This window comes from Lasioglossum baleicum, chromosome 11, assembly GCF_051020765.1.
Source record: "Lasioglossum baleicum chromosome 11, iyLasBale1, whole genome shotgun sequence".
Classification (NCBI taxonomy): Eukaryota; Metazoa; Arthropoda; class Insecta; order Hymenoptera; family Halictidae; genus Lasioglossum; species Lasioglossum baleicum.
Window position 1 is genome coordinate 5,690,345 of NC_134939.1, and position 27,934 is coordinate 5,718,278.

Consider the following 27,934-nt stretch of genomic DNA (forward strand, 5'->3'; position numbering starts at 1 on the left):
ATACCAAAAGGAAGCATAGACATTTTCTTTTACATTGCAATCTTAAATGAATCTATTAGATAACGTTATTGAGGGCAGTGTTGGGGGCAATAAATAAATTTATTTAAATAAATGATTATTAAATAACAAGTTATGTGTTATTTGGATATTCAAATAAAAAGCAAAAATATTTATTTATTATTTGAGCAAGTCTAAATAGAATTATTTAAAATAATAAAGTTAATCGTTATTTACAAATACAATTTCAATTATTATTTGTATAGACAAATAATAAATTAAATTGTATTTTTTATAGGCAGCTAGGTCTCCCGGACGGGCCCTGTCGGTATACCTGAAAAGGTTGCTATAGCAGACAAAAAACGCGCACGTGTGTTCATTGTATATGTATACAAACTACGAGAAATAAGAGAAGACCAAAAACTATTTATTTGATTTTCACCTCAATCCAAATAATAAATAATCTTTTATTTGCAAATAAGAAATAAGAAATAGATCATTTTTGGAATTATTTAAATAACACTTATTTAAATAAAAAGTTTAGTTATTATTTGCAATTAAAATCACACGTTTATTTATTATTTAAAATAAAATTTGCCTAACACTGATCGAGGTGACCGCTTAGTTCACAATGAAAGTTGCTATTGCTATTGAAGGTACCATTAAAAAGTGTTTAGCCATGTAGCATAGATTTTTCAAAATTATGCAATATTCGCCGATCGGTGATGTGTTAAGAAAGAAAATTTTCTATTTCACTCTCCAGTTGGTTGCAAGTAAGATAGAAAATTTTTAGTTTGCCTAAAGATCTGCTGTCTATTAATAACTCTGTTACGTTAACAACATCACAATATTCTTAAATTTTTCTAATCTCTTTTACTGTTTTACATTTCACCCAACCAATTTCTTCATAAATGCATAAAGATCGGCAGTCTAATTATCTTACACATCTTAAAATTCAAAATTATCATTGGACAAAAGGTGGTTCTACAAATAAAACTAAATTAAAAACATGCAAAGAACCTTGAAAGTCCACGTTGGTGGTTTTAAGTAGCTAAATATCACTGAATGCATGTGTCTGCTCATGGCTATCCGAATCTACTTACACTGACGTTCAGAAATACAGCAGTTTTAGACAAAGTTGTATGATTTCGTTCAAAGAGATTAGAATAAAACTTCGTAAATTATTGTACATTTCCGAAAATTTACGCCGTGATAAAAAAAGTGCGATTCTACAACTACAGTCAGATGAAAAACATGCAAATTGTTATTGAAATAGAGCAGCTTCCGAAATGTTGTTTAAAATTGTGCGAATACGAAATTCGAATAGTAATTTAAAATATCTTATGTTTCTCTAAAAATTCACGCTACGGTTGGAAAAATTTATTCTACGACTACAATACTAAAAGGAAAAACATGCAAAAAGTTTGCAAGAATGTGTCTGTTCGTGGCTGTATGAATCTACTGAGGCCCGTTCAGAAATCCATGTAAGGGCTGCAGGAGTGGTTGTCAGCGGTTAGTGTCACGTCGGATTTTTGTTGTTTTTCGAGCACCCGTTACGTACACGTGCGCGAGCATGCGACGCCGTGCATATTTATACATCGTGACTTTCTACTTACGTCTAAGCGCGTCCAAGTACCGGCCACGTAACACGCGATCGATCGGATTATATGGTCTACACGTGGCCGATAAGAAAGTGCATGGGCAAAAAATGCTCGTTGTACAAAGAGCCAGTGGACGGATCCATGCTCGAAATTCTTGGAAGCCTCGAGGCTTCGTTGGCCGACTGATTGTTGAACAGTGTCACGGCCGCATATTGTCACGAAGCGTGTGCGTGTGCGTGCGCGCGTGCACGAAACACTCGCTGGTATTCACGTGCCGCCGCGTTCACACTATCAGCAACTCCTGCTGATTACACTGTCCAACAGCCAAAAAGTATTTCGATTCCCACTATGCGATTCTTGTAGAGTTTTCCGCGCTGATTCCGAATCTGGTTTTAATCTTTCAGTTTAATTTTTAAGTTATCAGTTTTTGAGAAAATGGAGTTTAAAAAAAAGACATATTTTTCAACTTTAAACAAATATTGCGATGTTATTATAAAAGATATTGAATTGTTCTTTACAGCAAAAGATTCTGTAGACTTTCCCGAATACAGTGATATCCAATATTAATACATTATGATTGTTTAAACATGTTTAAACAATGATTAAAGACGGAGATGCACCACTTTTGCACCAATTTTTGCGGATATCTTCGAATTTATCTCAAAAAATAAGGGTCCAGCGAAAAATTGAACTATACCACGCGAAAGAGCAGACTTTTATCTTGAGAAACCCCCCTGTGAAGTTTGCATGGTCGACGTTTTTTTCGAACCTGAAAGCAAAATATCTTCGCGCGACATGAGATTCCGCCAGTGGCGCTCGGGACGGGATACGGCGCAGCGACGGGATACGGAGCGGCGAACGACCGTTCTGGTGGTGAGCGCCACTGGTGACAACTCATGTCGGGCGAAGATATTTTGTTTTCTGGTTCGAAAAAAACGTCGACGTTACAAACTTGAAAGGGTGGTTTCTCAAGATAAAAGTCTGCTCTATCGCGTGGTATAGTTCGATTTTCCGCTGGACCCTAATTTTTTGAGATAAATTGAAAAATATCCTCAAAAATTGGTGCAAAAGTTGCGTCTCTCCGTCTTTAATGATTGTTTAAACATGTTTAAACATGTTTAAACAATCATAATGTATTAATATTGGATATCACTGTATTCGGGAAAGTCTACAGAATCTTTTGCTGTAAAGAACAATTCAATATATTTTATAATAACATCGCAATATTTGTTTAAAGTTGAAAAATATGTCTTTTTTTTAAACTCCATTTTCTCAAAAACTGGACGTATAGGAAAAAAATTAAAACCAGATTCGGAATCAGCGCGGAAAACTCTATAAGAATCGCATAGTGGGAATCGAAATACTTTTAAAAAGTTGAAATTTGTTGGACAGTGTTATCGGCACACATACGGTCTTATTCACCAGACAATGGAGTTTCAGTTTTGGTTTTTCCAGTTATCATATTTCTCGTCCCATTTTTCCAATGTTTCTCGGACACCCAGTACAATCGGTTGTACTGTGAAAATTCCGGGCGAGGTAAACGCGTGACGATGATTCACAGGCTGTTGGGAGGTATGATAATTGTACCTTGTAATAATGGTATCTGTGGCCTCATCGATTTCCAAAGTCCAGTATATGTTTTGCATCTTGAAAACCAATTAGCTGTTTCTATAGATTTTGATGAATTTTTGAAATCCCTTTTCGTCTCCATTACCCGTTGTTTTTTTTTATATGCAGAAGAAGAAGTCAGATTTTGTAGTTAAAGAATTTGGTTACTGTACTAACCATGTTTGGTAGTGTTTGATTCAAATTGTGAATATGATTCTTGGAAAAATGAAGAATAGTGTTGTACATTAATAATATGAATTAATTCAGAAAAGTATTAATAGAAATTAATGTACTGTTCATGTGAAAATTGCTAGAAGATCTGAGTATTATGACGAAGCATTCGAACACTTCTGAATATTTCAAACGATCAAGATGACGATAGAGATTGCTAACAAAATTTTCATAACGCTTCAGGATAATTAAACTCTTCTTTAAATCAGTACAATCTCTCATTCTGTACCTCATGACGAAAAACACACGTATTCGTTTTTACATAAATATTTTCATTATTATATAGTTTCATTATTGCATTTTATCACTGCATTTATCAATTACAACGACACGCGCTTAATTTGTTTGGTTGAATACTTTCTACCAGGGATGTAGACATTCTCATATACAATGATTTTTCGATGCCCCTACCACAAAGGTAGTTTTAGGGTATAATGAATTATTTCTTCTGTTCTGCTTAACAAAAAAATTATTAAAAATTCCGAATTTTTGGCTGCGAGATCGATTTTTAAAAAACCCGGAAACTTAAAATTGCTGACTTTTAAGTTATCAGGTGACCAGGTTTACATAGTTTACGTAGTTGTATTAATGTTTTCAGATTTTTCGATTTAACCAAACGCATTTACAAAACAATTAAAATCTTAAAAAGAACCGAAAAAATGGACGTTTCTCATAGAAGATTGAGAGATGTCAGTTTTATAAAAATTCAGTAGTGAGATGATTGAGCGTACAGTGTGTGTACATAGAAATTTTGCTTTGTGTTTGAAGGGAATTATCAAGAACGAAGAAGTTCCAGTCATGGTAGCTGTGGAAGCAATCATAAGGGCAATGGGTTAATCGAAAAGCGTTATCTGATGATATGAAATGGTTGTGGGATGTTTAACATCGTTTCCCATGGGAAATAAGAATGCATGGCATCGCGGTCAGTTCCTAACGCGTTTCTCAACCGTCGCGCGATCCTTTCACGGGAACGCAGACGGTGGAAGCGATAAATAATCTTGAGAAATTCTTATTGTGGCGGTGATCGGTCGGTATTCGACATAGCAGATTTATTTGTTATTTGCGCGTAGGCATTGCGTGGCCGGCCGAGTGTACGCACGTGCGTGAACTTGTGCGTGCCGGGAGTAGTATTAACGAGAAAGTGAACGGTAACAGCCGATGAATACGCGTGTCCAGGTCGGCCAGAAACTTCTGGGAAGGACGTCGCCGGCATTGACTAACATTCTGACGTTGACTCAAATCCGAATTTAAATTGGATAGGGTTATGTAACGTCGAGAAGTGGTCCCACCAACCTCTCCTGGCGATTGCATGATCATCCTGCGCGATACTTAATCTGTAGAAGCACTTTGTTTCCTCGGTTGCCGACTCCTCTTTCTCTCTCTGTGGAGTGCCGTCAGGTTTACAGAAATCGATGGATTCCTGATAAAAGTGGGTGGTATGTGGCGATTTCGTATCCGTGGCGAATCGCGTCTTATCGGGAACATGTGAGGTACAGATAAGCCCCCCCGGGTTATTAATCTTTGAGCCGTTTGGTCAATGATATACATGTCTCCGTCGAGACGCCAGAGCTTGTTTTTATTACGTGAACGATTTACTTTGTCCGCGGATGTGTAAATGTGTTCAACAGAGGTTGGTTATCGTCGTCACAGATATGTGACGTTTAAATCAACTTGCTCAAAGATAGTAAAATTAATTTCATATACAGTACAGTCGCGATTCTTGTCAACCAGGCTGCGTTCTGCACGGACAAGAGAGTTCAATCGAAAGTAGAGAAGGACAGCATGTAAGTACGGATCACAGAGAACACGCGGGACTTTGAACTGTGCCAGCGACGGCGACTGTCCGCGTCTCTTCCTTTCCCATACGCTGTCCTTCCTATCGCGACTTTACTGTACTTTGTTATTTCAAGTCACAGCAGCATGATCCTCTGCCAAATTGTTCGAACCCTGAAGTGACAGTGATTACTAAATTGCAAATCTTTATGCAAAATAAAAAATGTTCGTATTGATTGCAGGATACAGGAGACAAATAAAAATTGTATTCTTCTTTTATTAGGTGTGCAAATAAGTTCCTTCTCCCTTTTTCTACGATCATAACTTCTGACTGAATTCGAATTACTTCCCAATTTTGTGCCATCTGGAAGAGCGTTCTTTTAGTTTTAAGTCCTTTCCTTTCTAAGGAGTTTCCAGTCCTATCATTTACGTCACTGCTTACTCTCTGCATTCCAGCTTAGAAAATCAGCTGTTGCAGCTACTGAAATGGTTTGTACGGCACTGGGAGAGCGCTGTATCTTACAGAACATGCAAAAAGTGGTATCAAAGATATAAAGCCGGAAATTTTTATTTGAAAGACGACGATCGTTCACGTGCACTGAGAAAGTTTGATGACGGTGGGTTAGAGGAATTGTCCAACAAAGATCCGACCCAGACGCAAGAAGAATTGGCAGAATTGGCAGAAAGATTAGGAGTCACCAGACAAGATTTTATTACATTTTATGTACGTAAAATGTGATAAAATCTTGAATTTGGAAAGAAAGGGGAAAGAACTTATTTGCACACCTAATAATTATCCTATTAAGCTAAAACTAATACCTTGGTGTCCTTAAATATTTTTAACATGTCCACTGCTTTAAACGGTACGTGCCCATATTAGTCGTAAATGCATAAAATTCGCAGTCTAGTGATTATCTAGTGATTACTTAGATTACGATGTATCATAGAGGACCTTTCTAAAGTTCTGTATACATTTTCTCAAATATCTTGAAGGATATAATTTAACAGTAGGTTCATGGAGCATTAAAACTGTCTATTTTAGATTACTTAATAAAAATGAGAAGAATGTATCTCAGTTGAATAATTCCTCATGGATGCATCTTTACCGTCTAATAACCGTGAATTAAAAGTTTATTTGCGTCCGTCATTTTGACCGGTCCCGTGCGCCTAGTGTACAGAAGTTTTCTTGGGGTCATTGGAGATCCCAGTATACCAGTAAACACAGTAACTATTTAAAATAACGTGTTAAGTAACTTAGTAACGTGTTAAGTAACTTAGTAACGTGTTAAAATAATATTTTGAGCAAATAGAATGTGCTTGGTAGCCCAAAGCGACCAAAGAATGATCCCAGCGAGCTAAGTCAGTAAGCAGGTCGTCTTCCAACTGGTTAACCGAGGCACGTGCACGAGGCGAACCACTGGTAGGTGCAACCATATGTGAAAGTGACAGCCACGCACGAACAGCCGAGCAAGGTGGTGGGCAGTAAGGTCGTCGAAGGACGTTGCGAATCACATAAGCGCTGTTGGCGATCTGTCGTACCCTGATTCCGTGCCAATTAAAATCCGAATTCTAATTAAGGCAGGTTGGAATTTTTGAGCATTCATCACGAACCGTGTTAATCGCGTAGGATATCGTTACGGTCAGATTATTATTAGCCCTCGGACGGCTGATCGTTCTTGTAACTACAGGGTGAATACAGGGTGATTTACAATTAGTGGTGCAATCGAACAGGGGGTGTGTAATCTACGTAAATCGAAAATATAATTTTTTCGATTTATAACCACATAAGTGATTAGTGCCACATGAAGAATGTTCTTTTTTATGAAATAGTGTTACTTCTTTTCTGTAGTAATTTTTCCCATGTCCTATTCCTACAATTTATATTGCTTTTTTGAAACTAACGTAATAAACAAATTTATTTTTGATCACGCAATACGAATTTATGAATAATACCATGTTCATCAGTGATACTAATCTTTTTCTTTTTCCACCTTTTATTCTTCTTATACACATATAATTCATAATTACGCTCTACTTTGTAATTGTAATTTATAGTCATAGAACACTGTAATTTGTAATTAGTAGACTGCGGATCTTTATGCAAAATAAAAAATGTTTGCATTGATTGCAGGACACAGAAGCCAAATAAAAATTGTATTCTTCTTCTAATTATCCTATTAAGCTGAAACTCTGAAACTAATACGTTGATGTCCTTAAATATTTTTGAAATGTCCACTACTTTAAATTACAAATACCCATTTTTGTTATAAATGCATAAAATACGCAGTCTAGTAATTAGATCGTAATTTGATTGAATGAAACGACTGAATTTTGAACTACGAAATATTGGGTTGGCAAATAAGTTCGTTCGGTTTTTGTGATTTATTCCAATGGAAAAAACCGAACGAACTTATTTGCCAACCCAATAATTGAATACAATGTAATTGAATTACTTCGTAATTATAATTCGTGAAGTAATTCAATTGTAGTTCAACACAACTCTGACCCAGTTGAAAGACAAATCGTCTTAACAGACGTACCAATGTTAACAGTCCCAAATGTTTAGGAGATTCCTTATAGTTGTAAAAGCCTTGGAAATATTGAAAGTATCGGCGTTGGAGATTCATACGAACGATGACGTCGACGGTGATTCATAACATCATCTTCCTGGTATCCTCTTACTCATCCAGATGTTTCGTACAGTACTGTGATGTCGGAAAACTGCTAAACCTGTTTTGACTGTTAATTGCCTGTTTTTTCTTACATTTTTGCTACCATATAAGCAAAAAAACGCTGACGTCATTCTAAGGAATGTTCTTCTTTCTTGTAGACAGTCGCACAGCTTATGTCCTGTAGATGAAACAAACAAATGATTCGAATTATTGTGTCTGACCATGAATTAGCATTTCTAGTTTTTGTACATATTGGTGCAACTCGACGAATTTCAAAACATATATTTTTCAAACTATTCTACATTTTCGACTTACTTAACCTTCCCGGTTGCATCTTGAATACTCGAACAGTTTGCATATTTAGATCGTGGATGTTCATGCATTTATAGCTTATGCAAATTTGTAAATTGAAAAAACGTCTCGTCGGCACAATAAACGTTTCTCCTATCCTGATTTGAAGATGCACTTACCAACACAAAAAAGTTTTTATAGGAAACACATTCCAGACGGACAGATATTTTTAAAGAACCAAGATCTATACATAAATTATCTTAACTTTCATGTTGTCAGATATGGTGGCCACTGCTAACTGTATCTGCTTTTATATTTTCGACAGCTTTGTTAGTTCAGTATACAATCAAACAAACAAAGTGAGAATTTTAATTTTTTTTATATAAACTACTTTCTGAACGTGTCAACACAGGTTGAAAGCTAACTCAGTAAGATTTTCGTTGAGTAAATACCAACCGATTTAATGAATGCACGAATGTTTATTTTCGGTGGAGCATCCTTGATCCAAATCGTCACTCTCTTATAATATCGATGTGTAATTCCGCGACGACGTGTATACAGGGTGTCTCAAAATTAGGTCCGGAGCCGAAAATGGGAGGTTCCTGAGATCATTTCAAGCGACATTTTCCTTTGAAAAAATGTCGTCCGCGGCTTCGTTAACGAGTTATTAACGAAAAACACGGACCAATCAGAGCGCGAGCTAGACGCGTGCAGCCCGGCGCGCCGGCAGCCGAGTGTCGGTGGCACGCCGCGATGTCGTAACGAACAAAAGTTTCTCGATGATGTGAATCCTCACCAATTTCGATAAGCTTTGGATATGTTGTCAATACCATGATTCTGAACAACATTTCCCTTCACAGTTTCTGTCGATCGGCTTTAGTTTACGACATTATTGTAAAAATTTGTAATTGTAAATCGATCGATGTACTATTTCCTATCCGATTTCGATAATCTTTGGATATGTTGTCAATACCATGATTCTGAACAACATTTCCCTTTACAGTTTCTGTCGATCGGCTTTAGTTTACAATATTATTGTAAAAATTTGTAATTGTAAATCGATCGATGTACTATTTCCTATCCGATTTTGATAAGCTTTGGATATGTTGTCAATACCATGATTCTGAACAACATTTCCCTTCACAGTTTCTGTCGATCGGCTTTAGTTTACGACATTATTGTAAAAATTTGTAATTGTAAATCGATCGATGTACTATTTCCTATCCGATTTCGATAATCTTTGGATATGTTGTCAATACCAATGATTCTGAACAACATTTCCCTTTACAGTTTCTGTCGATCGGCTTTAGTTTACGATATTATTGTAAAAATTTGTAATTGTAAATCGATCGATGTACTATTTCCTATCCGATTTCGATAAGCTTTGGATATGTTGTCAATACCATGATTCTGAACAACATTTCCCTTTACAGTTTCTGTCGATCGGCTTTAGTTTACAATATTATTGTAAAAATTTGTAATTGTAAATCGATCGATGTACTATTTCCTATCCGATTTCGATAAGCTTTGGATATGTTGTCCATACCATGATTCTGAACAACATTTCCCTTCACAGTTTCTGTCGATCGGCTTTAGTTTACGACATTATTGTAAAAATTTGTAATTGTAAATCGATCGATGTACATACTATTTCCTCGCCGATGTCGATGAGCTTCATTTCAAAGGAAAAAGATATTTAAAACATCGAATTTATAACATATTTCAAAGTCATCGAAATCGGTGAGGACCCACATCATCGGCAACTTTACCCGAACGATAGAAGAAGCACAAACTTATTGAATTAAAAACTCACTTATTCAGCCGTAAATCCATTTGACTACCACATACAACCACCACACTTTTACATAATCTTCGAATCGGTGTTTTCGAGAATCATACGATTCTCGAAAAATCAATATCTCCTTGGGAACGATTTCATTTGTTTTAAACGACGCTTTCATCGAATACATTGTACGCTGGGAGAGCACAGTTTCGCGCGGCATCGCGAAGAGCATCGAACTCTTTCCGCGTCGGAGTAAGTAATTTCGTTCGATATCGATACGAGTTATAAAAGTGTGCTACGAGTTCAACAATTATGTAAAAGTGTGGTGGTTGTATGTGGTAGTCAAATGGATTTACGGCTGAATAAGTGAGTTTTTGATTCAATAAGTTTGTGCTTCTTCTATCGTTCGGGTAAAGTTGCCGATAATATGGGTCCTCACCGATTTCGATGACTTTGAAATATGTTATAAATTCGATGTTTTAAATATCTTTTTCCTTTGAAATGAAGCTCATCGACATCGGCGAGGAGATAGTATGTACATCGATCGATTTACAATTACAAATTTTTACAATAATATCGTAAACTAAAGCCGATCGACAAAAACCGTCAAGGGAAATGTTGTTCAGAATCATGGTCTTGACAACATATCCAAAGCTTATCGAAATCGGACAGGAAATAGTACATCGATCGATTTACAATTACAAATTTTTACAATAATATCGTAAACTAAAGCCGATCGGCAGAAACTGTAAAGGGAAATGTTGTTCAGAATCATGGTATTGACAACATATCCAAAGCTTATCGAAATCGGATAGGAAATAGTACATCGATCGATTTACAATTACAAATTTTTACAAAAATATTGTAAACTAAAGCCGATCGACAGAAACTGTAAAGGGAAATGTTGTTCAGAATTATGGTATTGACAACATATCCAAAGATTATCGAAATCGGATAGGAAATAGTACATCGATCGATTTACAATTACAAATTTTTACAATAATGTCGTAAACTAAAGCCGTACGACAGAAGCTGTAAAGGGAAATGTTGTTCAGAATCATGGTATTGACAACATATCCAAAGCTTATCGAAATTGGCGAGGATTCACATCATCGAGAAACTTTTGTTCGTTACGACATCGCGGCGTGCCACCGACACTCGGCTGCCGGCGCGCCGGGCTGCACGCGTCTAGCTCGCGCTCTGATTGGTCCGTGTTTTTCGTTAATAACTCGTTAACGAAGCCGCGGACGACATTTTTTCAAAGGAAAATGTCGCTTGAAATGATCTCAGGAACCTCCCATTTTCGGCTCCGGACCTAATTTTGAGACACCCTGTATACAGCAGTAATAATGTTATGTTAATGGAATCGGCAGTAACATGAAATATGAATCGTTTAGAGAGACAATTCGTTCGAACTAATTTTTCTTTGAGATCCAACCTTTCACAGTAAATGTTTAAGTGCTGGTCAAGTTTCGGACCTGCATTAACCCTTAACCTAGGTCAAAAGGGTTATTTATTATTAGACTGCGGATCTTTATGCAAAATAAAAAGATGTTTGCATTGATTGCAAGACAGAAACCAAATAACAATTTCATTCTTCTTTTAATTATCTTATTAAGGTAGAACTAATACACTGGTAGCTCTAATCTTTTTAATACCTCCGCTGTTTTAAATTGTACGTACTCGTTTTTGTCACAAATGCATAAAATCCGCAGTCTATTTATTATATTTTATTAAAGTTCGTTTATCACATTTTATAGAATAATGACTGAAAGGTGCCTCGAACTTTTAACCTGGATCTAGAAAGAAATAATAGAAATTGCTAATAGTTAATCACATAATTCTGCATAATATCTTTTAAGTAGTTCAGGTCTTTTAGCCTGGTGCGTTTCCAAAAAGAAGTTGAGATCCGGTTGCAAACCAACGTCTCCAAGACAGGAGATGTTGTCGATTCCTTCACGTCCAACGTCTTATTGTTAGACATTCATTGATCGAAACGTCTGTTCTGGGTATGCACACAGGGTCGCCAGATCAAGACTTTTCTCCCACTCTATTATAACCCTTCTGCGACGCATCCCCATGCTTCCGCCACGGACCGGTCACGTGACGTGATTCGCGCACCTAATTCGCGTTGCGTCTGCGTCGTAACTAGCACGGTAATGGCAGAGAGAGGGTAACGTATTCCCCTTAATTTCCCCTATCTGACGACACTGTATACACGTGCCGCGTCTTTCACGTCGACTCACGATCGCAAACGGCGTTTCTGTTGCTCGCGGACATGCAGAATGGGCGAACGTGTTGCGGTCGGCCCATGATTTCGTAACAAGACTCCACCGAGTTACTCCATTAATAGCATCTGCAATTACACGGATCCACCCATCGCCGCAAGAATATCTGCGAACTCTGTTCAGCGGATCGTGATCATGACGTAACCCACGTTCACGTAAAAGACGTGGCGTTTCCGATATCGACCGAACCAAGTTCACTATATACTTCCGGACATCAATCCATCCAGTATCTATCTTACCTTGTATTCTGCTCGATTAAAGGTCGATTCATCAGGTAGAAAATGTTTATTTTGCATAAAGAGCCGCTGTCTATTGATTAGGATTGCAGAATGCAGGAGGATCAAAGGAATAATTATTATGATCAATTTTATCTTTTGCTTTCATTTTATCAACTATATTCATTGGGATTTTTAGCTGTTGTAATTAACGTGTTAAATGTACGAGAGTCGTTTGATAAGTTTGGTACAACAGCAAGTAAAACACATTTTTTTGGGAAAAAAACTGCTTTATTTCTCAACATATTCTCAACAATTTTTGATACCGTCGGAAAAGTAGGTTGTCTCAAAGACTGCAAAATACTCATTGACGGCGACAATGAGTTTCTCATTCGACGAGAATTTCTTCCCACCGAGCTAAGCTTTTAAGTTTGGGAACAGAAAGAAGTGTCACACTGGGCCAAATCCGGAGAATAGGAATCAAGTCGTGGGGAATCATAGGGATCATAGGGATCATAGGAATTATTGGAATCATGGGGAATCATAGGGAATCATAGGGAATCATAGGGATCATAGGGATCATAGGAATCATAGGAATCATAGGAATCATAGGAATCATAGGAATCATAGGAATCATAGGAATCGTAGGAATCATAGGAATCGTAGGAATCATAGGGAATCATAGGAATCGTAGGAATCATAGGGAATCATAGGAATCATAGGAATCATAGGGAATCATAGGGAATCATAGGGAATCATAGGAATCATAGGGAATCATAGGGAATCATAGGAATCATAGGGAATCATAGGGAATCATAGGAATCATAGGGAATCATAGGAATCATAGGGAATCATAGGAATCATAGGAATCATAGGGAATCATAGGAATCATAGGATCATAGGATCATAGGAATAATAGGAATCATAGGATCATAGAAATCATAGGAATCATAGGGAATCATAGGAATCATAGAAATCAAATCATGAGGAATCGATTCATAGCACAATTCGTGTAGTTTTGCCATTGCAACGGTCGACTTGCGGGACGGCGCGTTGTCTTGATGGAAGAGCAATCGCGGCACCCATCGTGCACACAGCTTTTTTATATGCAGGATATTATGCACTCGTTCCGCAGAGATGCTTACGGCCTCAGCAATCTCGCGCACCTTCATTCGGCGATTTTCTTCGTTGCGAGCGCGCTTTGTCTTCAATGCTAGTTCGGCCATGTTTAAATTCGTTTATCCAAAAATAAATGGTTTTCAATACAGGGGCAGAGTCCCCATGAACAGCTGTCCACTTCTTTAAATAAAAGTGTTTTTTCACTGCACGGAATTCGTTTTTATCCATTTTTGTGGAAACTGCTAAAGCACTTGCTTTAAATGACTACCGAACGTGAACTTCGCGTCACTTTTGGTTGAAATTTGGCCTGGGGGGGTTCGAAGAGTGGAACTTTCGAGGTGTCACGTCAACGAATGGATTACAGCGTTATCTCATAGAAATTTACCATACTTATCGAACGACCCTCGTAGATCTATCCAGTATTAACTACATTACTTGATTTTTTGAGTTTCTTGGGGGTTGCAATTTGACAATCAATGTCTTAAATGTAGATTTATCCAAATTTGATTTTATTGACTATATCAATTGATTTTTTGGAGATTTTGTGGGAGTTCCTTCTACTTTTGATTTTATTAACTAAATTACTTGATTTTATTAGATTTCGTGGGGTTGTAATTTGGCAATTAAATCAATGTTTTAAAAGTAGATTTATCCAGTTTCATTTTATCAACTAAATTATTTGATTTTATTGTATTGCTTTTTGAATCTTTCTGTGAATCTGTGACATTTCTATGGTTTTTATGACTCGGCAATCAACGATTTAATTTCGTTGACAAAAATTCTAGAGTACGGTTTCATTAAGGTCGCAGTAGGCAATCGTTTAAACCATAATTAGCGAAATATTGCGAAGCTGGAAAACGTGCGCGCAGAGCTTTGCTTTTCTTCTTTATGTAACGCTTCCTTACAGAGATACTTTCGTATCCGCGTTTATTTACGAGCGATCAGGTTACGAGGATGCGTGAGTTCAGCTATGGATGCACAATTGCACAGGTGTGCATCGTCGAGTGCTGCAGAACGGCGCGGCGAGATCGTGCAAGCGGTGCATTAAACAATGAAGAAGGAGAGAATGCTCGCGAGTCACATGCCGGCAAATGTCAACCACGTGCAGGTACACGAGGTTCTCGCCTATAACCTGTTCAACGTGATTACGCTACTGCAAGTAACGATGCAGAAAATTGTTGCAGATAATTCACTTGGCTGCGTTACATCATTTACCGTGTGTCGAAAAGAAAAATGTCGTTTAAAGAACCCCTTACTCGTCGGTGAAATCAAGGACAACATTTCCTTAATTTGCTCTCATTCTCATAAATTATTAAAAACACAACAAATTTGAGGTACAACAGTAATTTTACTCGAAGAAATTGCTTACAGTTACAGTGAAAACCGTAGTGCACATACAGTGGGTGTAGAAAGTATTCGTGCGCCCTTTAAAACAGAATAACTTTTTAATAATTGCACTAAACATCCTGGTTTTTTATAATCAATTAGAAGCATTGGTTTACGAAATGATGTGCAAAAAAGAATTTGGCGAAAATTATAATTTACAAGGGTTACAAGCAAAAATAAAAAAAGCATTTTTTAAAACTTTTTTATTTGGCCCCTTAATATATGTTTTGTAGATCTATGTTAGTTATACACATACACAGGAAGAAACAACACGCATCGAAAGATATACGATCTTGTGGATTTTAAGCAGAAACTGATCAAAAGCTGTGTAAAACGTCGATTTTCACTATTTTTAACCGCTTGTGCATCGTGTGTATGCTAATCGATTTCAATGAAATTTTTAGTATGTGTATAAGTAACATAGATCTACAAAACATATATTTTAAATTTTCATTAAGGACCCAAATAAAAAAGTTTTAAAATATGCCTTTTTTATTTTTGCATGTAAGCTTGTAAATTATAATTTTTGGAAAATCTTTTTTGCATATCATTTCGTAAACCAATCTCTTCTAATTGATTAAAAAAAATCAGGTCGTTTGGTACAATTATAAAAAAAGTTATTAGTTGTTAAATGGTGTACGAATACTTTGTACATATTGATAATATTTGTCTAACCCTCCGACGGCAGAAGCTGGATTTTTTCTGACCCGAATACCAAAATCGTCATTTAATCAGTTACTGGCGATTGAATGAAATAAACTACTGTTACATTAGCAATATCTTTGGAAAGAATCATAAATAAAGCGCAGTGGATAGTGCTAAGCATTATTATGTAGTTTCAAGAATGATGATGTAAATCAGTTAGAGAATTAACCAAAAATAAATTACCAAATTCTGGTTAATATATGTATAAGTGTGGGCGAGTGAAGACGAGTGTGAGACGAATGTCTGAGGTCAGACATTAATGCAGGACGGCCGAGTGTGGGAATATCGAGAAATGGAGAATCGAGAATCGAAACAGCGGCATATCTGAGTGTGAATGTGTGTGAAAATGTGTGAATGTGCGTTAGAATCATAGACATATAGAGATAGACTGCGCCGTCTTATGGGCGAGTTGAAGCCCACAATGGCGGCGCGCGGTACAAAGAGTGAGAGAGAGAGCATTAGCCGGGGTCCATAGCGCTCTCTTTCTATATGATGTGTCGACAAATCAATTAGAAAGAGAGCGCTATGGACCCCGGCTAATGCTCTCTCTCTCTCGCACGCCGCCATTGTGGACTTCAGCGCTTCGTTCAGGCCGCGCAGTCTATCTCTATATGTCTATGGTTAGAATTGAATGTCTGCTGTCTTTCGTTTCTAATGTTTTATAAATAATCAGTTGTCTTCTGTACGTTAACGAGAATTGACGTAAATAAATTATTAAAATCCTTCATTTTTGGTATGTGTACACAAGATTGTAGATTAAAAATTATTCTTTATTTCGAAACACTAATTAAAATTATAATATATAGGACCTCATATTTAAAATCTTACAATATATGTAAAGTGAAACAATATCTTGAAAATTTTCTGAATTCCACCCTTTATTAAACGGGGTGTCCCAAAAGTGTTAGAGTTCTTTCAATAGGGCGATCCCCGAGGTCATTTGAAGTGACACTTTCATTTGCGAATACATATGTCCGCCTCGGCTTTGTTATAGGAGTTATTAAAAATAAGTTTGTCTTTTTAGAAAGTTTCTTAATTCTACATTACGTTCCTCAGGGTGAAAATTCACTCATTTACTATTTCTGCATACTATAAAATGACTACTCTCTGTTTATCTGCGTTGTGAGATGTTTCTCTAAAATGTGACGTCATAAATGAAACATAATTAGTTAGGTTAACGTGTACAGCAAAAAAAGGGTAAGATATCATAGAATCTTTTATGCAACTATTTCCGAGAAGCGTATGAGGGTTAAGGGAGGTATAGGACAATAGAAACTCATAAGTGCCACACGTACCTGATATTTCTACCTCTTGCTGGGTAAAGGAACAAACCTTTTTTTCCGAGAAAGCCGAAACATATGATTGCCATAAATTCTAGTCTCACAGCGGTCCCTCACATGCCCTGTTTTTTTGTCTGACCACCCCGTCGTTCGTCATGCATAATGCCCTCCCTAAACGCCTTGGAAAAATCTTGCGTAAAATCAGTGTCGTTCGAACCGCGGTAGAGAGAACATCTCTAAAAACGTGTCAATTCGAAGCTCGCGGTTGTTATCTACCACCAGCTGTGCAAGTGTGTTGACCTGACCGTACGTCCCTTAGCTTTCGGTACTGCCGTTCACCTGATGTCAACTGTGCAGTGCGTCTTCGAATGGCCCAACAAGTGCATTTACGGCTGAATAAGTGAGTTCTGATTAACACTAAACCTACCGACCATCAAAAGTGACTAATGTGTATAGTATTATAAAAATAACAAGATTAAATTTATTTATATTTTGTGCGATTTTTACTATAATATATACTGGAGTCAAAAAATATATTCAATGTATTTCCATAAAAACACCTTTACACTTTCAATAATTATCAAATAAAAAATCTAAAATAGATCCCTCGTGGTAGGTTTAGTGTTAAATAAATTTCTGCTCCTTCTCTTGTTCACTACTTCACCGCGACTCGACACCATCGCTACGTTCTAACGTAAAAAAGACCAATTTCGCATTCAAAATAGCACGTTATATGAAAAGTGTAATTCGACAATTAGCTCTCTGTATAGAATAAATTAAAATATACATATAATATTTCATAAGCATAAAGAGCTCTCGAGATATTTCACGGATAATTGTCTGAAACACAGAATCCGAAAAACTTCATTGCAATGCCACATGTTACTTCGCCGTAATTATTTTCATTGCGTTAATAGGCTGACACTAAATGTCGAATTATAGCAGTGTAGCGTCGTTAACGTTGTAATAGCGTTAAAGTATGATATAAATACTACGTCAACCCATTACGCTGAAAGTCATTGACATACAGGAAGCAGCAAAGGCTATTCCCAGTAATAACTAACGCAAACGGAACGTGTTTGAATTTTCTCTCGATATTATGACAAACAAATCGGAATATTTTTCCAGACAGAAGATTGTGTTTATATAATAATCGCGTTTTACATATTCCTGTGTCTCACGGACACTACTTTTGCTCATAGTTAACACTTTCGCGATTGCACATTCGATGCTCTCGCATACCGTCGCGCAAGCAGTTTTTGCACGAGTATATTTGTAGTACAATAGTGTAATTATAGCATTCTTTGACGAGATAAGCATTGAAACTACCGTTTAAACTTTCCTAGAGAGAAATGAAAATCGCACGATTTATTCAATGTGTTTAATATGTCTTCATAATTTACAATCTACTAACAAGCGTACGAATTATTCATAGCGAATTCTCATCAATATGTCAATCCAAGAATTCCTTAGAATTAATTTAGAATAATAATTAAATGTTTTATTAGAGAATTTTTATTTAGACATGCGCCATACAACTATTGGGTTGGCAAGAAAGTAATTCCGGTGTTTTAAAGTGAAATAAAACCGAATTTCTTTATTCAAGCGATGAACTTTAATCGATAAAACATTTTCTTATTTCAAAAGGGAAAATATCTTATTTATTAAAGTTCATTGCTCGAATAAAAAAATTGGGCTCTATTTCACCTTAAAATACCGAAATTACTTTCTTGTGAACCCAATATTTATAACAATGAAAAAATCGGAATAAAATCGACACGTCTTGTTAATGAAAGGAGCAATTTTAATCTTTTCAAAAAAATTGATTTTTTAATGTACATGTATGAATCTTTTATGATTCTCCTAAAAAGGTATGCGGAAGAATTTTTGAGATCGGTTTTGGATCCACTGTAGATATTGTACAGCTTCTATTATAATATAATTAGATCTTTATGCCAAATACAATTGCCTACCTGAATTGCAATAAGCTGGAGTGAAGTAGAAAATTAATTTTTTCTTTCTTTCAGTATTTTTAAATTCTTCTAACGTCTCTGTTGTTTTAAATGATACCTACTCATTTTTGTCATAAATGCATACAATCCTCCAATTATAATATACACATATTTGAATAATGATATCGTTCATTCATAAAAAAAGTGATATAAGTAAAAAAAGAAAATTTCACAGGAGATCTATTTTTTATTGTATACCACCAACTTAGGAATGTAAAATAATTTGTTATTATTCAGATACTGGGGGTAAATCATCATGTACATTAGTTTGAAAAAAGTGCATCACAATTTATATATTTATTATTATACTTTTTTTGCGCGAAATATATAATTCGAATTGTGTCACTTCTCTTTTGAATGAACGGTATTGGTTCAATCAATTGGAGGTGTATACACAGCTTCAGTAATTTTAAAATAAAAAGTGGGTCATTAAATTATGGTAGGTTCAGTGTTGAACTTTCTTTTGTCCGGCACTGTATGATGCACGGGAACAGTAAACTCGTTAGCGTCCAGAAGTACTAAGCTAAAATGCACACACGGATTCCAATGCTGGATTCTACGGGGGAGTAGCAACTATTATTGGCTGGTTATTATACAATCTCGCAGGTAATTGCGCGCGCAATGGCTCTCGTATCGTCCTCTTCGTTGCCTGCACCGCTATTGCAATTCCGGTAAGCCGCCGGAGAAATAACAATCCCGCGATTAGTTGTCGCAGTGTGGACGAATTGTGTAACATCTTGGTGTGCAATTATATAACGTGAAATGTAATTATGTCACGGAGCGGGAACGATAACGTATAAATAGAAGCTTTTGCGTCATGATGTTCGAGGCATCGCGGAGGAATGTTCTCCCGATGCTGATCGATGTCGATCATAGTTTCCGCGGATCGTTCCGAGCATCCTCTTCGTTCCTCTTCAACGCTTTTATTCGTGCAAACTTGACACAACAAACGTTAACTACCGTTTCGGAACGAGCTAAGCGTCCTTTCGTGTCGATTTAACGAAGCGGAATTAGTAAACATATCAATTATTTATAATCTTGCATAATAAGTTGCTGTCGTTAAATCTTTATGGGATACTTTCCATTGACAGCGCATGCAAGTGTTTTGTACAGCTATATCAGAGTTGGGCAAAATGTAATTTCAATTACAGTTACAATTACTTTCCAATTACTGTAATTTGGAATTGCAGAAATACAATTACAATTACATGTAATTGTAATTGGAATTGCAATTACTTGACGAATCACTGTAATTGTAATTGTGGTCCACAATTACAATTACTGGTTGAGCGAAAGTAATTGCAATTCCAATTCCAATGACATGTAATTGTAACTGTAATTGTTAGTAGCAGTTACAAGACTTACAAGTAATTGCAGCTACCAGCCACAATTACTTGTAACTGCTACTAACAATTACAGTTACAATTACATGTCATTGGAATTGGAATTGCAATTACAATTACAATTACATGTAATTGTAATTGAAGATGTAATTAATTACTCATGTAATTAATTCCTGCCCAACTCTGAGCTATATCAAGAGTCACCACATTAAGACTTGTCTCACTACTCCAACTTCCCCTTCTACAACACCTTCTTCCCCTTTTCTTCCGCCACACTTCCGCCGCGGCCCGGTCACGTGACACGTTTCGCCTCTGTCATGCTTGTGTCCGGTACAGGCAGAGGGAGGAGGGTAGCTTTTTCCTCTCGATTCTATAAAATCTGTCATCATATAAAATCAATACAAATTATAATTTGTTTCTGTGCAACTTTTCGTTTCGTTAATTACACCGGGATTTTTTGTAACAATTGCAGCTTCCCTGTCATCGATAAACTATTTCATTCCGTATAAATCGACTGCGAATTTTATAACTTTAGAATAAAAATTATCAGATTAAATTCAAGACTGAGAATATTCGAAGAATTTAAAAGTACTGTTGTGTTATTTTCGACTTTTTAAAATGTATTTTGTTTATTTTTACATTGTTATGCATACAGGGTGGGGAAATAACTATATGTCCACTTTGAATATTGCCGTTATTTGTAATTATATGAAAAAATGTTGTATACAAAACTTACACGGTATAGAGGGGGGCATATTGTTTGTCAGAAAATGTTTGTGTCACAATACACCCTTCTCTATACCCTGTAAGTTTTGTATATAACATTTTTTCATATTATTGCAAATAACGGCAATATTGAAAGTGGACATATTTAGTTATTGTCCCACCCTGTATATATACTGTTTATTAGCGACCACATTATACAATCTAATTATGGTATTTTAAACGTATCCATACAGGTAACAATTCTATTTTACAACAAGAATCTACAGCTTGAAGAAATACAAGTAGAAACGCAATAATAAATGTTAAAATGCAATTGTAAATTTGCATAAATGAATTCATAATTATGTAGTAAATATTTATATCTTATGGACAGAAAACGATTATGTACAGAGACTGCCACTAATATTCGGACACTCTTAAAAACACCGTAACTTTTTAAATATTGGACTATGCGATTTGAACTTTTTCGAAAAGCTAGAGCAATTGGCTTACTACAGGATGTGAAAAGAAATTTTTTAGAAAATTGCAATTGGTCGGAATTGTAGAGGAAATACTAAATGTTGCATTTTACAACTTTTTTATGCGGGCCTATATTGAAATTTTGAAAAATATGTTTTGTAGATCTGTGTGGGTTATATGCATTGTGAAAGTTTCATCGAAATCGGTTGATGCGGGGAAAAATGACAGTCATTGAAAGATGTAAGAATTCTTAGATTTACTGCCGTTATAGGCCGAAAATCGTGAAAATCTGCAATTTTTACCATCTTTAAACGTTTGTAGCTCATTGTAACGTCGACCGATTTTGACGAAATTTTCAGGATATGTTTAATTGAAACAGATCTACAAAACGTATTTTTAAAATTTTCAATATAGGCCCACATAAAAGAGTTGTAAAATGCATCTTTTAGTATTTTCTCTACAATTCCGACCAATTGCAATTTTCGAAAAAATTTCTTTTTACATCCTGTAGTGAACTAACAATAAGTGCTCTAGGTTCCGAAAAAAGTTTGAATCGTATAGTCCAGGGGTCGGCAACCTTTTGAGTCGGAAGAGTCAAAAATTACAATTTACAAAATTTCAAAGTTTTTAAAGAGCCACAACATTTTTTCTTGCCAACAATAAATAGTACTCGCATAAATAAAGTTTTTTGATAAAAAAAACTAATCTATTTATTCATAAGAAAAAATATCTGTTTATTCATATATAAGTAGTGTTTTTCACAACAAATTAGATAATATATATGTATGTATATTGTATTATATATATCTACATACATAACTCTTTTACTTGAAACAACAAACTATACGTCACAGCCAAAGCACTGGTGAAGATGGCAAAATGTCTTGCGTCGAAAGCGAATTAAAACCTACATAGAAATATCCGACGACGGCGTCATTCGAGAGCTTCCGACGGACTGACGACAGTGACGACTCGTGTCACGGGGGAGGGGTGCGGTGAAAAGCGAGTACAAGTGGCTGAGAGATAGAATCGGTGCCTAATCCTCGTTAATCAGTTCAGGACGATTTTTAAATGTTTTTTTTTATAAAATAAATAATATTTGCGTATGGAACTAAAGAGCCGCAGCTTCACATCCAAAGAGCCGCATGTGGCTCGCGAGCCGCAGGTTGCCGACCCCTGGTATAGTCCAATATTAAAAAGATTATCGCTTGTTTTAGAGCGTCCGAATATTAGTGGGAGTCGCTGTATATTGGGTTCAGAATGTAGAGTATATTCTATATGTTTATAAAAAGGTAAATAATTAGGCGCATGAGAAGCGGATTTTTCAAATATTTAAAATAGGAGCAACTTCAACGGGGTGACTAACAAACTGTTTATCGTTCAAACCGTTAGCGAGAAATGTGAGTCTGAGACATCATCGTTGGATAGTTAGAATTCCACGTTGCTAGATCGTCATACGTGTTACGTGATCAATGCAATGTTTAATTTGTCGGAGAAATACCCGGCACGTGTCGCGACGGGGAAATTTTTCGTGCTGGCCCGTCACATGTTTGTTTGCGCTCTCACGTTTCGAATAATTAATCATGTTATTATCGTGCGAACGTAGATTCCTCCTCGCGGTCTATCAAACTACCTATGATGGTCACTATTAGAATGTTTGATCATGGCACAGTGGGATATTTGACCCGAAAAGTCTGAAAAAACTATTTTAGCGTTATTTATGGGATCAAGGTCATAATATGCGCATGGTTTCGCTGTTGCTATATCACAATTTACCTTAACGATTAAGTCTCCGGTAATCAGATTCTGTTTCGAGGTGCATTTGTTCGAAAGACAAGCAATGTTCACGCTTCTAAAGCGTGGCAGATGCCGTACAGTCGCCGAAAACATTAATGAGAATACGTATAGACAAACAACTGATTGCCAAAGCCATGCATGCTATTCGCATTCTGCATCTTATAATAGTCCGTCGTGTCTACATTGTAATACGCAAATTCGGATCACTCGTTCTTGTGTTTACACCGTGTACAATACGCAACAACAATTAATAGAGTGAGCGGCAGAATGACATAGTGTAAAAAACAGCGAAATATAAAGGATAACAGAATAATAGTAGTAATAATTAGACTGCGAATTGTGTATGCATTTATGACAAAAATGAGTAGGTGTAATTTATAATACAGTAAAAGTTTTGTTGCAATTCGAGTAGAAAATTTTTATTTTGGGTAAAGATCTACTAACAATAATTTTTTAAACCTTTGATCTTTTTCATTTTTAACCGACTTCGAAAAAGGAGTAGGTTACTCAATTCGATCTGTATGTGCTTCTTTTTTTCTATTCGCTTTTCTTCTATTTATGTTCACCGATTACGCCGAGATGGATGGACCAATCGGAACGAAACCTTCTGCATTGTGTAGGGTATGTCTCCCGATTGGTCCCTTGAAAACAAATTTTGCATTTTTTCATTCTTTGCGGTTTTTATTGCAAATAACCAATAAGGCCGTAGAACCATCCTACGGTGTTCTACAAATTCTGCTCGTTTAAAAAGTATGAAATAAAAAACTTTTATAAAAAAAATTAAACCAACTTCGAAAAAACGCATTAAAAAATGCACTGGAAAGTATGAAATAATTTCCATTTAATTTATGTGAGTACACACGAACTTAAATACAATACAATCTTTTCGGAGGCGGCGCAAAATTGAAAATTTTCCAAATGACAGATGTTGCTGATGATAATTTCATTGGAATATGGTGAACTTGGAAATCAGTAGGTGGGAAGAGAAGATACATTAATATGTGAAAGCATGTAGAAGAATTTACGGATTTTCGTAATTTCCAGTGTCGGAAATTTTTGAATTTTTGCGCCGCCTCCGAAAAAATTGTATTGTATTTAAGTTCGTGTATACATATATTTACATAGTAAATTAAATGGAAATTATTTCATATAGTTTAATGAGTTTTTTCGAAGTCTGTTTAATTTTATTCGTATGAAATCGAGTGTATTTACTTGGACCACGCTTCCAGCACAAGTCTATTCCTGCACTACTCTATCTCCAGCTACAAGTGCATTTCGATCTCTGGTTAGAACTAGTTAGAAGTCTAAAATGCACGTGTCGCACAATTGGCCTCGCTCGTCGCGTCTGAGCACGACTCTAATGAAACACGTGACGTTCACGACGAGGGCAATAGAATTCGTTTGATTCACCTCCGTCATGATTTTCGTCGACGCTCTAAACCAGGCCTGACCAACCCAATGGTTTCACGCGCCACTTTGATAACGTTACAGCGGGCCGCACTTTAGGTAAACATTCTTTTAAAAAATGTAATACAAATACAAAATTAATAAAACTTTATTGTTATACTGTGATTCAATATAATTAACTCTCGAGTCTTAATTAATGAGATATTTGTTTATCCTTTCTTTCACTTAATTTTTGTAAATCTGTATTTATGTTCGACGTTGCACATCTTTTGTTAGCTGGTTTTCTAAATTGACACGAGTTAATGAAGCACGTGATGAACTCTTTGTAAATTTCATTTCCGAATAAAATGTTTCGCAAACATATGTATATGGATCCAAAAGCACTTACAACTCGTTGTGCAAAATATCTTAAGTTGGAATATCTCTCAGATGTAATATAAGTATTGTAAAAATTAATTTTTCATGTAGACGCAAAAATTTGTTTCATTTCATTGTTGAACTGTAACTCAATTATATCAGAGATATCAAATATAGAATTGGAGTTCGTAGTCGCACTTGCGCGTTATAACAATGACACTTCATTTATTTAATATTTTTTGTATACATACAACGAGAAACAAAAGTTTCAATGGAAATATAAAATTGCCCGGCGGGCCGCGTGTTGGCCAGGACTGCTCTAAACTCTCGACGTGAATCCCGAAGGTGCTGCTCAATATTTAATCCGCCGCGGTTCTCGAGGTAGCCACCTAAGGTTCGTTACGCCGACATAGAACAGAGAGGTGCCCATTACCGGCTACAACTTTCATGAAAAAGACATTCCTGGAGTTATCAATATGTAATGCGCGATGGCTCGTGCCTTTTTCCGTCGGCTCTATTTACGGAGTAAAATCTATAACGGGGCAGAAGTGGACGTGGTGTGCGCCGCCGGGTTATTGACTGTAACGTTCGCAGCGATTCGTTACGTAAAGTCGTAGACGACCGTGGGCGAGAGCTAGATGTTTCCGCCTCGAGATATTCCACTAGTCGATCGCTAATCGATTGACACGTGGTCGTCAGTGGTAACCCCTCGAACGATTCGAGAGTGGATGGGTATTTACCATTGGCCCGGACATGAATTGCGGCTCTCGCGCGTGACATTTAAGACGCACAGGTACAAACAATTGCAAAATAAGGGGAATTCCACCATTTCTTTCGTAGACAAAATTACGTTTCATTGAGAAATCAATATGTATATCTTATTACAGTAAAAATCCTCTATAAACGCAAAAAGTCCGTACACGATAAAAACGCAAAAAATATCCCCTCCATTGTAGTAATCTGATCTCGGCTCGAAAGAGTTTAGAGGGGTTTGATTCTAAAAATAGAGTAATAAAGAGTTTGATTCTAGTGCAAAAAAGGATCTAAATACATGCCTGTTACTTAACACTAAACCTACTGAGCCTTAAAAGTAACTGGTACATGTTCCCTCATAAAAGTGACAAGATTGATTTTATTTAGCCTTTTCGCGGCTCCTATTGTAATACTTGCTCTACTAAAGATATCTATACAACCATTTCTTTTGAAATCATTTTCATTTTGCAAATAATTGTAAAATAAAAAATCTGGAACCGGTCATTTTGACCGGTGGTGGTAGGTTTAGTGTTAATACCGATGGTTCTTAACAGGGAAAACTCAGTGTTACGACAGTTATAGAAGGGGTACACAGATATCGAAACTTTGGGAAACACTGCTCTAAGTCGTTTCTGCAAAACATTTTTGATACCAGATGAACAGGGTGAGCCAATTTTTTATGTATAAAATTGTTTCTTTAAAAAATCAAGATATACACCTTGTTATGTGATGTTTAAGTGATATTTGCTGAAAAATTGAGTGAAATATCTTCAACTACAAGAACGTGGCAGCCATTTTCGCAAGGCCATGTCTACCTCTAAAAGATATAATTTTTCATCTAAATTTTAAGCTTGTTTCGTTTGCAAAAAAAAGAAGATAGTAGGTAATTAAAAAGAGTAAAAGGAGTACACTAAAAATAGTTTTGAGAATGTTACTGCAAGATTTTATCAAAATTCGTCGAGTGTTCTTCCAGATTCGTCTGGAATTGAGTTTGAAAGCTTATTTCCGAGTAAAATGTATTTAAAGCTTACTTTACAGTAAATTAAAAATAAATAAGCACACAGAAACATTTAAACTCTCAAAAAGAAGTCAATGGTCGTTGGAGCAATTGTTGAAAACAACGTTCTGAGATAATTTCCCTGATAATAAAGGGAAACGAAAATGTTTTCCGAATCGACCGGTTGCGTAAATTCCTCCACGAACATTTCCACACGGTTTGTAATTGTTGGCGGGCAGAATCCGGAGTTAAACGACACCGTAAGGTTTCAAAATAATCCTGAGAATTTGATGGCGTCAGTCACGTAAGGATCGTGAATTCTTGCCGCGATTGTACCGTGACGCACAGTGTTCCGACGAAAAGAAATTTCTCGCGACAGTTCCGTGAACAATGGCAGTAACGGCATAAAGGATGTCGTGTTCAAGTCACTTTCGTCGCTTTCACATTCTCACGAGTTACAACAAAGTACACCAAGTTTTTATGGCTCGCGAAAAAAATATAAATTTTCGTTCCTTTAACACTGAAACTACCGACCCCATAAAAATGATAAACAGATTTAGTCTTTCATAAAATCATTTAAATTATAGATATGTTTTCTTGAAAAATTGTTGAGTATATTTCTTTATGCAATTAATATGTTTAAATAAATGTAATATTAGTATTATTTTTTAAAGGCATAAGAGAAAAACAGCAGTCATGTTTAATGCTCGGTAATTTTAGTGTTAAATACTTACTCTTTTGCTTGTTCCTAGTATTTACGATAATATTGACTAATAGTTCCCCTTTTACTAAACAACATATTGACTCTTTATCATTATATAATCATTAGTATGGTATCTTACATTTCAAACATTTGTGTAAAGATAGAAAGAAACAACAATATCTAAGTTTCAACATTTGCAACATTAAGATCAGTTGTTGTCATTTTTGAAAAGAGTTTCTATTACCTCTGTGTGTGTTATCGAGAAACATGAATGGTTATTTTACACTTTGATATGAATATTGATGAACAACAATTAGAATAATGAATTCATTGTGTTTCTACTGCTTTAGAAATAAGTTCTTAAAATAATATTCGAAAAAAAAAAAAATTTTATTTCGAAGATACTAAAGATAGCATGGATTTATTTCCGA

The 27,934-nt window shown here is 36.0% G+C and overlaps 1 protein-coding gene across 1 annotated transcript in view; it reads left to right on the top strand.

The window, feature by feature from the left end:
• The window catches only part of Cwo (transcription factor cwo), an 83,095-nt gene that overhangs the window by 25,730 nt on the left and 29,431 nt on the right, over positions 1 to 27,934 (top strand). The gene's annotated exons all lie outside the window — the stretch shown is intronic.